Here is a 14849-nt window from a genome sequence, read left to right on the forward strand (position 1 = left end):
ACAGTAAAGATAGACACAGGTATTTCTGATGGCTGCCCCATCTGACATACAGTAGAAGTAGGGTGACTAAAAGTACCCAAAGAAGAATTTTTGCCCAGATCTTCATATGTTTTATAGGGGATACAGCATTTCCTCTAAAGTAATACTTAATGAATTTAATGAGGCCTTTTCCAGAAAGGACAATGACTATAGGTGACGCTAAAGACAGTGACTTATGATCTTGGCCAAGAATGGTGGTAAAATGTTCTTTTGGACGATACAGGGTGATTCTGTAATGATGCTACAAATTCAAGGACAGTGGGAAAGGATAACTGTATCAATGTGAGATGAGGGACCCCGATCTGAAAATGACAGAGTTGAAAGTTATAAGCGAAAATGATTCTGATACCTCTGGCAGTGGGCTGCTTCTACTGCAAAGATCTCCAAATTTTGGGAAGAGGTAGTAAGGATTGGAAAAAAGTCCAATAAACATTGGGTCTAAAATGTGTATCTTAAGATATAAGAGCACCTGTTTACTAGTAGCAAAATGGACATTTTTTTCTTGTTTTGGTGCTCATTATCTACTGCCAAAATATGGAAAGCAAAGAGCTTGCAACAGAAGTCTAGTGCCAAACTGTACATACAAACCAGTAGTGGTGAGGAAAACAGCTGCCATCACCAGATGGCATAGGCAACCAATACAGTGCATAAATGACTGTTGAAAAAAGTAACAAACAAACAGATCATATACTGAACATAGATTATCTACTATACAATTTGAAAACCATGGAGGAACCATGTGGGCATAGCATTAAAAAAAAAGTGTGCTGCAAAGACTAACAATAAATAAAAAGTACATGGATTTCATGTGGAATGTTGGCTGCTACAGTTACTAAACATACAGCAGGTATCAATATCATGTAAATTATAACAGCATGCAAGATATAAAATATGTAAATAAGGAAGTGTCTGGTCAGCAGCACATGGTTGACGATATAAAGTCAGTTTGTAGTAACAATATTTCTGTTACTGATAAATAAGATATATGTACAGTATTTAACAATCATTTTCTGAGGATTGCTGATGAATGAAATAAAAATTTAGTTTCTACAAGGGAACGTGTTATAATGTCAAGTTTAACAAATATATTTCAAGGATGACACAATACATGTAAGTCACAGATCAAGTAAACAAAGTAAGACGTGTGTACACTGTAACAGTTAAATCAGCCTGAGTCCAAGTCTAGCGGCCGCTGACTGGCTGGCCGCTTAGGTGGCGCGGCTGCTGCATGGCTGGCAGACAGTGCCACATGTGGAGGACGCGTGTAACTGCGCGGCAGCACTTTGAAAGATTGGCAAGTCACAGCACTTTTGCCCCCTTTGAATTTTTTGAACTGGTCTTGATGGAGGTGACCTGTAGGTTGCTAACGTCCATAGGTGTTGTTTGACTGGCCGTAAAGTCTCGAGGAGGAGGCTTCCCGTACGGACGGAAGTGTCCCAGATGATAACGGGTCGAGTTGACAGGAGACGTGGGGGTCGAATCTGCTGGGGCTCCGTGGACCAATCTGCCCGTTGCGGCAAGTCCGGTTGTTATAATAGGAGACATGGGCGATATGTCGCCGTCCGTAGGAGGAGGAGGCGAGTAGAGTTGCTCCGACAGATGATGGTCATCTGGTTCCTGCATGGGCACGTCTCCTGGTGGTGTCAGTTCTTGTGCTGGCACCGAGATGATGGTGAGAGGACTGCGTTGTGAGTAATGAGAGATTCCAAGATCCTGAGCGTCAGGTAGAGCCGAAGGTGGTGTAGCAGCATTCTGAACAGGCGTTACTGGCACACGAGGCCGAAGCTGGTCCGAATGATGCACTGCAACACTCGTGTCCATCTGGATTTCATACAGGCGTCGGCCATGGTGTCGTAAGATGCGGACAGGACTCCATTTTGACTGCCTGCCATATCCCCGTACCCATACAAGGTCGCCGGCGGTGAACCAGCCAAGCGAAGGCACCCACGGCTGTGAGGTGGAAGGCCGCAGAAGATGAAGTAGCGTGTGGGGCTGTCGGCCATGTAAGAGCTCAGCCGGGCTGTGGTTGCCCGTGGGGGTGAAACGGTAAGAAGCCAGAAATTGGAGAAGCGCATCATCAGCAGAAGAAATCAGGAGTTTCCTCATCTGAGCCTTAAATGTGCAGACCAGTCGTTCAGCCTCACCATTTGACTGTGGATGGAACGGAGGGACCGTGACATGCATGACACCGTGATGGGCACAAAAATCCACAAAATCGGAAGAGGCAAATTGTGGACCATTATCAGTAACAAGAGTAGAGGGAAGGCCTTCCAAAGAGAAAATGCGAGCTAGAGCATTGGTGGTTGCCGCGGTGGTAGGCGACGTGCAACGCACAATGAAAGGAAAGTTAGAGTAGGCGTCAAAAACGAGAAGCCAATAAGTAGCAAAAAAAGGTCCCGTGAAGTCAGCATGAATACGCTCCCAGGGCTTCTCAGACGAAGGCCACGGTGACAAAGATGACATCGGGGCAGCGGCCTGTGACGCACAAGGGCCGCAGGCAGCGACCATGTGTGCGATTTCAGATTTGATGCCGGGTCAGTACACATGACGGCATGCCAGAAATTTTGTGCGAGAGACACCCTAGTGCCCTTGGTGAAGGAGGCGCAAGACCGAAGCACGCAAAGACGCGGGTGCCACAACACGCGGCGAAGCGTTTTTGGTGGAAAGGAGGATAACACCATCCCTAGCCTTGAGGCGGTAACGCAAAGCATAGTAGTTCCGCAACGGATCAGAAGTCTTGGCGGACGTACGATCTGGACAACCCTTCTGAATACAGTGTAAAACCCGGGAGAGGGTAGGATCAGAACCCGCAGCAGCCGCCAGCCAGTCCCCAGTGATGAGGAACCCGTCCACAACCCGCTGCTCGGCAACATCCAGGTGGAAACACAAAAGTTCATCCCTATCGAATGCCGGATCAGGACCCATGGGAAGGCGAGACAGTGCATCAGCATTCGCATGTTGAGCCGTCGGCCGGAACTGAATCTCATAGTTGAAATGAGACAAGTAAAGAGCCCAACGCTGGAGGCAGTGTGCAGCTTTGTCGGGAAGCAACATTGATGGATGAAACAAGGAAACAAGTGGTTTGTGGTCCATAACAAGATGAAATTTGGATCCATAGAGAAAAACACCAAACTTATGAAGAGCATAAATAATGGCCAAAGCTTCTTTTTCAATTTGAGAATATTTTCACCGGGCATCTGTGAGCGTTTTGGAGGCATAAGCAATGGGTTGTTCAGAACCGTCAGAAAAATGGTGCGCAAGGACTGCACCAACCCCGTATTGAGAGGCATCCGTGGCAAGAACAAGATGTTGGCCAGGTGGATAAGTAGCCAGGCACGGGGCCTGTTTCAGCATAGTCTTCAATTTCTGGAAAGCCGCATCGCATGACGCGGACCAGTGAAAGGGCACGTTTTTATGCAACAGGCGATGCAACGGCTGAGCCACAGAAGCCACAGGCGGTAAAAACCTGTGATAGTATGCTATTTTCCCCAAGAAGGCCTGCAGTTCCTTAACAGATGTAGGCGAGGAAGGGCATCGATCGCAGCGACAGTTTGCTGAAGCGGACGAATACCATCCCGAGAGAGTTGTAACCCCAAGTACATGATAGATGCCTGAAAAAAATTTGATTTCTGAAGATTACGCTTAAGACCGGCAGTCTGTAAGACATGAAAAAGTGTGCGGAGATTCTGAAGATGTTCTTCAGTGGTGGAACCAGTGACAACAATGTCGTCCATGTAATTTATAGGCCCAGGGACAGGGAGCAATAATTGTTCCAAGAATCGCTGAAAGAGAGCAGGGGCGCTGACAACCCCGAAAGGCAATTGTTGGTATTGACAGAGGCCGAAAGGCGTGTTAAGGACCAGGAACTGCTGGGAAGCAGCGTCGAGAGGAAATTGATGATAAGCTTCTGACAGGTCAAGTTTAGAAAAATACTGGCCTCCAGCAAGTTTAGTGAACAATTCTTCAGGTCGGGGCATAGGGTAAGTGTCTATGAGGCATTGAGCTTTTACAGTGACTTTGAAATCGCCACAGAGACGAATATCACCGTTGGGCTTAGCAACGACAACAACAGGAGAGGACCACTCACTGGAAGTGACAGGAAGCAAGGCCCCCGAAGCAGTGAGACGATCCAGCTCCCGTTTTACCCGATCATGATGGGCCACAGGAATGGGCCGGGCCCGGAAAAACTTAGGCTGAGCAGTGGGTTTGAGCGTGATATGAGCTTCAAAGTCATTTGCACGGCCTAACCCAAGAGAAAAAAGGGACGAAAATGTCGTCGACAAGGAATCCAATTGAGCATAAGGAATAGCATCAGAGACAATAGTGACAGAGTCGTCTATGGAGAACCCAAAAATGTGAAAGGCATCGAAACCAAAAAGATTCTCCGTGTTACTATGGTCAACCACAAATATGGGAACAGTGCGAACAACGGATTTGTAAGATACCTCAGCATTAAATTGTCCCAAGAGAGAAATCTTTTGTTTACTGTACATCCGTAATTGCCTAGTGACAGGTGATAGGATTGGAGAACCCAACTGAAGATACGTCTGAGAATTGATGATAGTGACAGCAGAACCAGTATCCACCTGCATGCGAACATCCCGACCAAGGATTTGGACAGTGAGGAATAACTTCCCTGAAAGGGAAGAAGCACCATTGACAGACAACACAGAAGCAGAATCAGCGTCACGTTCATGAACATCATGTATGCTGTCGGATTTGCAAACGGATGACACATGACCCTTCTTTTTGCATTTGTAACACACGGCCCAATGTTGGGGACAATCCTCCCATGAATGTTTCGTAAAACACCGCGGACATGAAGGAAGTTGCCGTGGGTTTTGCTGCTGTTTCTTAGAGGTTTGTTTATGGTTAAGCCGAGGCTGCGCTTGGGAGCGTACTGCGGCCACGTCGGCCAGCGGGGACACGACGCACGCTTCGTGAACAGCGCACAGAGGTTGTACGTCCCTGACATCACCCCATGTCTCTATTTGCACTCCAGCGGCACGAGAAATTTCAAAAGACTGAGCGATGGATAGGACTTCATCTAGAGTTGGATTTGCCAACTGAAGGGCACGTTGCCTAACTTCTTTGTTGGGCGCCGACCGATTAATAGCATCCTGTAACATGGAATCGGCGTAGGATTCTTTGTGAATGTCAGTAACAAATTGAAACTTTCGACTGAGGCCGTGAAGTTCAGCAGCCCAAGTGCGATAGGATTGATTTGATTGTTTTTGACAACTATAAAAGGCAATACGAGAGGCTACCACATGCGTATGCTTTTGAAAATATACAGACAGAAGTGAGCACATTTTAGCAAAGGACAAAGACACAGGATCTTTCAAAGGAGCCAATTGCAACAACAACTGATACATTTGAGGTGGAATCCATCAAAGGAACAGATACTTACATGTTTGGTCGTCCGCGACATGAAATGCCAAGAAGTGCTGTCTAAGATGTTTTTCGTAATCAGACCATTCTTCCGCCATCATGTCGTAAGGAGGAAAAGTAGGTAGAGACAACGACGAGAGATGCCCCGCATTGGATGCCGCAACGAAATCACGAATCGCAGATGTGAGAAGCATTTGCTGTTCAATGAGACCTTGCAATAGTTGCTCTAAAGTAGCCATGGAAACCTGTGGGTCAACGATGAAAAAGAAAAATTCACTACCTCATCGCCAGTTGTTATAACGTCAAGTTTAACAAATATATTTCAAGGACGACACAATACATGTAAGTCACAGATCCAGTAAAAAAAGTAAGACGTGTGTACACTGTAACAGTCAAATCAGCCTGAGTCCAAGTCTAGCGGCCGCTGGCTGGCTGGCCGCTTAGGTGGCGCGGCTGCTGCATGGCTGGCAGACAGCGCCGCAAGTAGAGGACGCGTGTAACTGTGCGGCGGCACTTTGAAAGTTCAGTGAGTCACAACAGAACATTATAACTCTCTTGGCAAATGCCTTTCTGAGATTGATGTCTGCAATACTCCACTGTGAAACAGACAATGGGGAGAATGAGTCAATAATTAAATCACTGAAGACTAAGGACTCTCATGGATATGATGGAGTGCCTAGCAGGATATTAAAGTACCGTGCTACTCGTGTTAGACCTGTATTTAGCTAAATTTGTAATTTATTCTTTAGGATTGGTCAGTTTTTACAGCTTCTACCACACAATTCAACAAAACCTGACGTTTTAATTTCACAGAATGAGCATAAGATTAGTGAAACTGAACAGTTCAAATTTCTTGGTGTTCAAATAGATGGTAAACTGTTGTCGAAAGCCCACATTCAGGATCTTGTTCAAAGACTTAATACTGCCATTTTTGCTATCCGAACGGTATCTGAAGTAAGTGATCATTTGAATGAAAAGTAGTCTACTTTGCTTATTTTAATTTGCTTATGTCGTATGGTATTATGTTTTGTGGTAACTCTTCCCATTCTAAAAGGATATTTTTGGCTCAGAAACGGGTGGTTCGGGTAATAAGTGGTGTAAGTTCACGAGCCTCTTGTTGACCCCTGTTCACGAGTCTGGGTATTTGAACATTGGCCTCTCAATATATATATTCCTTACTGTCATTCCTTGTTAACAATATTAGCTTATTCTCAAGAATAAGCAGCTTTCACTCAGTTAATACTCAGCAGAAATCAACCTGCATTTGGATCGAACTTCCTGAACTCTTGTGCAGAAAGCTGTGCAGTATACTGCTGCATCCGTTTTCAATAAGCTACCCCTAGGATTCAAAAGTCGTTGCAGTAATCCATGCAATTTCAAATCGAGACTGAAGAACATGTAACACGTGAGCCTCAGTTGCAAATCTTTACCCGGGTTTCAGCCAAAATAATTTGGCCTTCTTCAGAAGCCAGTGGCACTAAACTATTGCATGCCAAAGTTTCTAACTACCCTACAGAATTTTTGTTAATGCTATCTTCATTACTGGTACTAATGCTATGTGAATTCAAATTCATCTACATTTAAGTTTTTAGGCGCCTTTGCCTTTATTGATACTTAGTCATACTGATGTACTCTCCATGATATTACAGATCATTCCTGTAAATAGCCACACATACGTTTATTAATTAACCAGATAAAGTTTGAGCAATGTATTCAAAATTGAGAAATAATTTTGCTGAGTAATAGCTAGTCTTTCTTACGGGCTCCGTATCTGTTATAGGGGTATCATTCTCCTAAGAAGTAAGTTCTCTAACATATTACGCCGTTAAAGGTTTTAGTTGTTATATTAATCCAATTCCTAATGTAAAGATAGCTACTGTTACGTATTTATATTTCCACGTGTGCATACGCAAGAAGCACCATCAGCGATTCTCAGTACACAGCCGCTCACCGCATTTAGTTCCGGCACATTTGTCGCGGCCTGCCGACCTTGTCCACGCAGTGGGGCCTGCTGTTTCTCTTCATCCCAAGTAATGTAGATTTATGACTGGTTACTACGGTGCTACAGTTTACACTTGACATAGCCAAACTTTGGCATGCAATAGTTCAGTTTCACTGGATTCTGAAGAGGGCCAAATTATTTTGGCTGAAACCTGGGTAAAGATTGGTTTCTATTTGTAAATGAGGCTGACATGTTACAATTTCAATTATCACAGTTGCTGACAGGGCTGCACAATGTTAAAAATTCGAAACTGAAGAGTTTCCTCATGGGTCACTTCTTCTATTCTGTCAAGCAGTCCCTTGAGAAATTAAGCTGATTCTTGTTGTGTTGTTGGTTGCATTTACTAAACTTATGGCTTGACTTTTTTTGGGTCCATAAACATATTATTTTTATCTATTATTACTTTTATGTTGTAATTTCATGTACTGACACGTTCCATGACCTTGGAGATGTGCTCCTCAATTTGGTCCTACAGAACTTGACATGTAAGTAAATAAATAAATAAATAAATATGACTTATGTTCATAAATGAGTACAGTGTCAGCATAAAATGTCATGTAGTTTCATAAAAATTACCTTATTTACAGTTTTTGTGTGCTGTATGTAATTGTTTTTAAAAATTGTGTAGTACATCATTGATGTTCAGTGTATGATCTCCTGTTGGTTACTTTTTTATGGTCATTTATGTGCTGTATTAGTTTCCAACGTCTCCTGTTGATGGCAGTTGTTTTCTGCAACCCTACTAGTCTGTGTGTAAAGTTGGGTGCTAGGCTTCATACATGTATGAGCTGTTTTCATTACCTTATGTACCCACTACTGTGTAGCTCTTATTTCTTCGTAAGTTTTGATGCCACGGCTGACCTTTGTGCATACAATTGTTCTGTGACATTTCATACTGCAGTTCTTCCTTTTCTTTTTAATGCAGTTGTGTTCTGATGATGTACTGAAAAAGTCAATAAATTAGATCGTGACCAAGATTTTCCACTGTTCATTAAGTGACAATTTTTTTCTCTCTTGTCCCACAATATAAACATTCTTGAACAACTCTGATCAAAATTTCAGACATTGTAAGTTAAACCACAAACAATGTCATTTCGTGCTAAAATATCAAACTAACTATTGAGTCTGCTTCACCACATTGCACATTTCACAATGCCCTGCATATGTTGCTCACATAGGACAACTCGGCTGCTGACCATTGTTTTCATATGTTTGCATGGTTGCTGCACCACGTTCACAATAGTTTACTCGTGCAAGACACTGCCTAAGTCGGAGATGTTCACTTATAGTGGCCAATGTAACCTGCTGCCCATCAGAATTCCAAGTCTGGCCATATACACGAACTTGCAACACTGTAGGATGCAGAAGTTTATGGAGGAAGTGCTGTCATTCCACCCAAGCTGTTACAGAGCTGTATGTGCATGTGATTTAGTGGTAAATGTTGCACAATATGGATATGAAGTCGTGAGTTTGAGACCCATCAATGCCTTATTTAAAAAAAAAAATTGTATTTCAGATATGTGCTAAAGTTATGTCTAATGGAACCTCGCTTCACTGACCCACCAGTAATAACAAAAACTTCCAGAAACTAGTGAGTTTCTTCCCCCTACAGTGGCCACTGGACTCCAACTACTGGTCATACGCCACCTGCTACCAGGTGCCGTCTGACCAGGTGAACGCAGTGTAGTGCTATTAGTGTATTATCGTCTGCCCCGATAGCTGATTGGTCAGCGTGATGGACTGCTGTTCGATTCCCAACTGGGTCAGGGATTTTTTCCCCTCAGGGACTGGCTGTTGTGTTGTCTTCATCATCATTTCATCCCCATCTGGCGTGCAGGTTGCCCAATGTGGTGTCGAATGTAATAAGACCTGCACCAAGGCTGCCGGGCCTGTCCCGTAAGGGGCTTCCCGGTCAATGATGCCAAACGCTCATTTCATTTCCAGTGTATTATCTACTGTCACTTCCTTATTTGGAGTTCTAGTATTTATCTAGCAGTTGCGTACTGGATTTTGCATGCGTGAAGCTTATGAACATTGTTAGAGAGTTGTAAAATAGTTGCAACTGGAAAAAGGTCTAACATTTAAGACATTTTTTTTCACTATGGGTTTAATGGAGGGGTGAAGACAATGGAGGCACCTCAGAACATTTGTATTGTGGGTGCTTTTGGCGAAATGTATCAAAGAAGCATTTTCTTGTTTCAAGAAAGGTTGTTTTGGCATGAATGATTTTCCACATTCAGGAAATCTCGATAACAGACGTGTGTGATGAACTGTGACCACTTAAACGTTGTGCGACATTTGCATTTGATAAGCAACATTTAGAAGTTGGGAGTAAGAGTACTGCTTGCTCTAATTCAAAACAACAAAAGTCAAAGGGATGAATATTGCTGCATTTTTGCACAAACATCATTAGTTAACTTGTTAAGAGTTGTTGTCAATAGCTGAGACACCGTTTGGTCACAGTGTAAGAAAAGCAACCTAAAACACTGCATCATGTGTTGCTAGTACAGAATAATGCAGTCTGCCGATTTCATAAATAAAATTATTCAGGAGTTTGTTTTAAATGTCACCCCTATGCACTTATTCTTTTGTTCTTATACCCTCAAATGTTTACCATTTTCGGTCCTTATCAAAAAACTGTCAAGAAAATACCTTCTAGACAAAAATGCACTTAAATCGTGGGATTGAGGACAGCCTTAACTCAGATCCACTTGAATCCTACTGTTGTGGAATCTGTAAACTACCTGAGCATTGTCAAATTGTTTTAGATAATGTGAAAGAATAGTCTGTTGATGACAAATTTTCTTCTATTAAATTATGCACTGTAATGATACAAATGAAATACAGCTTACAGCAAAAACCAAACATCAAAAGGGATCTGTAACACAAATGACCGTATATTGACAAAAATTAGCATGATATTACTTACACTGGACTTCAAAATGGTCTGTGTTTACTTGCCGTCCTGTGTCACTCTCAAGCGGATAGAAATGTGGTTGTTCATAAATAAAACAAGAAGGATTTTGTTATTGATTTTTGATCTGGCTGCCTATAGATCTGTCAGAAAACTGATAAAAGTCTGACCTTCAGTGAGACTGTAAATGAGAGCTGAAGCAGCGTTCTCTTCACAGGCAGCCGTATTACGTCAGAGCTAGTAACGATCTACAGTATTCGTCATCTCTCACTTATTGCCCCCAGTGGTGGCCACAACAGCTAAATCACAGTGTAAAAGGTGAGATTAGTTGGAATTTCCACATGGAATCACGTTCCTGGACTCAAAAACAGCATAACTTAGGTGATATGAATAGATGAAGTGCTTCAGTAGCTGTGTCAGGTTTAATTTTCAATGGATTTCTGAGTCCACATTTTCTGTCATCACATATGGTTTCCTGCACAGTACCCTTTCTTGATTGGAACTTTGTTATTTGTAGCTTACGAAGTCTCCCTGTAGATATTCACATTTTTCAATCAATGCTGTGGGGTTGTATCTTTGTGCCCATTTGGGGATAGTTTCAATGACAGTGATCTCAAGAAAAGTATTTTCCAAGTCTGTAATAATAAAAAAAAGGATGTGTTGCCTACTCATAATGTTGATGGTCTAAACACTGGAGATGCTCCAAAAATATGTATGATATCTGGTGGTGAGCTTTTTACTTTTCAGAAAAAACGCAAATAACTGTGACAGTTATTGATTTGTGATGTATAGTTCCCAGTCGGTGCATCTGAATATTATTAGTAAACTATGCTCTAGTCCCTAAACCTAGTTACAGAAATGCGAATAAGACACGGTGACATATAGCTTTGGTATTCCAGCTCTCGGCAGCTGCATATTCGAGACAGAATCTGTGGGCACTTTGCAACTGCCTCAAGGAACACATTGCCTGGTATTCTTCCTGCAAGTATAACTGAATCTTGGCAACAAAACAGGATATATTTGGTGGCTCTGTGAATGATGAGTTACTTCCTGAATGGCACAGAATTATCCTACTAAATTCACTTGTTCTATTCATACCACCTGAATGATTTACACATAAAGTGTGAATTAAGGTTATCAATTTATGCTGTTTTTGAGTCCAGGAAAGTCATTCCTTGTGGAAATTGCAACTAATCTCCTCTTTTATGGTGTGATTTAGCCACTGTGGCCACCACTGGGGCAATAAGTGAGAAAAGACAAATACTGTAGCTAGTCACTAGCTCTGAGGTAACGTGGCTGCCTGTGAAGTGAAGGCTGCTTCAGCCCTCATTTACATTCTCTCTGAAGGTCAGATTTTTATCAGTTTCCTGACAGATCTGTAGGCAGCCAGATCAAAAATCGATAAGGAAATCTTGTATTTTCTTGGCAGTTTTTTTTATAAGGACCGAGAATGGTAAGCATTTGAGGATATAAGACTAGAAGTGCATAGGGGTGACATTTAAAACAAACTCCTGAATAATTTTATTTGTGAAATCAGCAGAGTGCATTATCTTGTAATAGCAACACATGATGCAGTGTTTTAGTTTGCTTTTCTTATACTGCGACCAAAAGGTGTCTTGATGATGCTCATCAATGCTCATGTGGTTTATAGATTCCATGCCTGCAGAATTCTAGTGGATCAGAGTTAAAGATGTCCTCAATCTAGATTTGAAGTGCATTTCGATCCAGAAAAGTATTTTCTTGACTGTTTTTTGATAAGGAATGAAAATGGTAACCATTTGAGGGTATAAGACTAGAGGAATAAGTGCACAGGAATGACTTTTAAAATAAACTCCTGGAAAGTTTTGTTCGTGAAATTGGCAGCATGCATTATCTTATAGTAGCAACACATAATGCAGTGTTTTAGGTTGTTTCTCTTACACTGTGACCGAAAGGTGTCTTAGTTTTTGGCAACAAACACGAGTTGTGATAGCCATGCCTGTAGGGAGGGATTTCTAGTGCACAACAACCTTTTCAAGCCACCAGATACAAAATATTATATTCAGCTTGCCCTTTACCCGAGTATGTCTCTCTTTTTATGGCTTGGCCATTAATTTCTTCTTAAGAAGTTATCATAAAAACATCATAACTCATCACCAGTAACAATATTGAATAGGATTTCTCAATGAACGAACTGATGACATTCAAGCAAAAATGCACCAATAGCCATGCCTTTTGTTGCTTGGAACTAGAGCAAGCAGTACTCCTACTCCCAACTTCTACACCTTGCTTATGTCCCATGACATTTAAATGGTCACAGTTCATGACATATGTCTGTTATTGTGACCTCCTGAATGTGGAAAATCATTCATTCAAGAGTGATCATTTTTGAAAAGAAAATCCTTTTGTGGCGTGTTTTACCAAAAGCACACACAATACAATCGTTTTGAACTGCCTCTGTTACCTCCACCACTGTATAAACTCATAGCGAACAATATGTCTCAATTATTGGATCTTTTTCAAGCTGCGACTATTTTATAACTCTTGAAGAACATTCATAAACTTCAAGCATGCAGAATCCAATATGTGACTGCAAGATAAATATTTGAACTGCAAATACGGAAGTGACAGTTGTAAATACACTAACCTCTCTGTGCTGCATTCGCCTGGTTGGATGGCACTTGGCATTAGGTGGCTTGCGGCCAGTGTAGGGCAAGCAAACTCTTGAGCAAGAATTGTTCTAATCTTGACGCAGTCACTAACTGGAAGTTTTTGCTATTACTCATGGGTTAGACAGTGAAGCAAATTATCTTCGTTGTTCCATCAAACATAACTTTAGCAGACACCTAAAATATGATTTAAAAAAATAAGGCATTAATGGGTCTCGAATTCACAACTGTATGTCCACATTGCTCAACGTTTACCAATATACCACGCATGGATACAGCTCTGTAATGATACAGCTCTGTAATGGGTCACAAAGAATGACAGTGCTTCCTCAATACATTTAAACATCCAACAGTGTTGCCAGGTGGTGCATAAAAAGTGAACGACCCTGATTTAGTCTCTGCTGCAGCCAATTTTTTTCCTCTAAGACTGTACATGTAACTGTAATGCACCTGATTGTGGCACCTGCCAAAAACCACATCGCCGTAGTAAACATTAGTAAAAAGGGAGTGAATCAGTAACAATTACTTCATAAATAAGTACCATATGTTTCAAAGATATTGTATATAATGTATTATAGTGTGGAATGCGTTAAGTTTAGAGTCAGTTTCATTGTCTATATATTTGAGGTGGTTTGGAGAGTGTTTGTTATGTGATATGACCAAAGCATTCCATGTACTCAACTAATTGGTGAACAGTGATTGTGGTTTTCTCACTAAAGCTCATGGGTGTACTAAAATTGATTTTTACTGTCCAGAGTGTAAAATTGACTTGTTATAAACATATTTCATGTTACATATGCCAGGCAGCATGTTGAAGGCTATTTGCGCTTTGTATCATGTATGAATGTTATGTTCAAAACTAAACTGATTCTTGATTAATTAAATAACTTAATTAATTTTGTTTTTGTATGAATGATAAGCAGCAAGGTTGCTTGTGAAATTTTATTTTCCACTGACAGACAAATTTTGAGACAGTACAATGTCATTGTCAGGGCACTTTCATATTTTTACATTAAACAAATAGTGATATTTCAAATGATAGTGCACAGCAATAAGTCGTCCTTTTCTTGCAAGTTTTATTTGGCAAATCTAGATTTCAGCTAGTGCCTAGCTATTATCAATGCACCATTTTATAGTATCAATGCATGTTCTAATATGTCAGTCCTCTGTTGTTAGGGCTTCCGTCATATTTCTTTCAAGAATATCGTATGTAAGGTAACCTGATAAATATTGGTAGTGTATGTTTAGTTCATTGCTAGATATAGCATTCCACGTCATAAGTTCATGCACATTAAATTTTTCTTTATTTCAGTACAGGAAGAGAAAGAGAACTCAATTTGTTCAAATCAATCTTATTTTTTTCCATACATTCCAAGTTTTCTTTCTGTGAAATAAGTAAGCAATGTTTCTATCTTCACTTAATAAGTGCCCTTCAAAAATATTTGTAAGTGGAAAACATCATCAACTTTAAATCACAGTAATAAATATGTCTAAGTAGTATAATCTTAGGCAATAATCAATATTCATTTAGTTTTTCTCTTTAGCAGATAAATTATTTAGCAGTTCTTTCAGATGTTGTGAGGGTGTTGTGCAAATTTGCTTCACTTCCTTCCATTCTGATTTTCAAGCAGCTTGGCAGTTTCCTAATGTTTTGTCCCAGTCATCACTGTTAAATTTCCGGTTTGACCTAGTTCATTTGTTGTTGCATACATTTTAGTAGCACATCATACTTGTGGTACTTGAATATAGTCTGTCTGTAAACTCGTGAGTGAGTGAGCGAGTGAGTCACCGTTCTGCCCACCCAACTACATCACAAGGGTCTTCTACAAGCTGTATCACAAGTTGTACTGGCCCT

General features: G+C 41.3%; 1 protein-coding gene across 4 annotated transcripts in view; it reads left to right on the forward strand.

Annotated features, from left to right (window-relative positions):
* Nucleotides 1-14849, forward strand: part of LOC126469944 (inner nuclear membrane protein Man1) — a 341802-nt gene that overhangs the window by 79570 nt on the left and 247383 nt on the right. The window lies entirely within an intron of this gene.

This window comes from Schistocerca serialis, chromosome 3 (assembly GCF_023864345.2).
Source record: "Schistocerca serialis cubense isolate TAMUIC-IGC-003099 chromosome 3, iqSchSeri2.2, whole genome shotgun sequence".
Taxonomy (NCBI): domain Eukaryota; kingdom Metazoa; phylum Arthropoda; class Insecta; order Orthoptera; family Acrididae; genus Schistocerca; species Schistocerca serialis.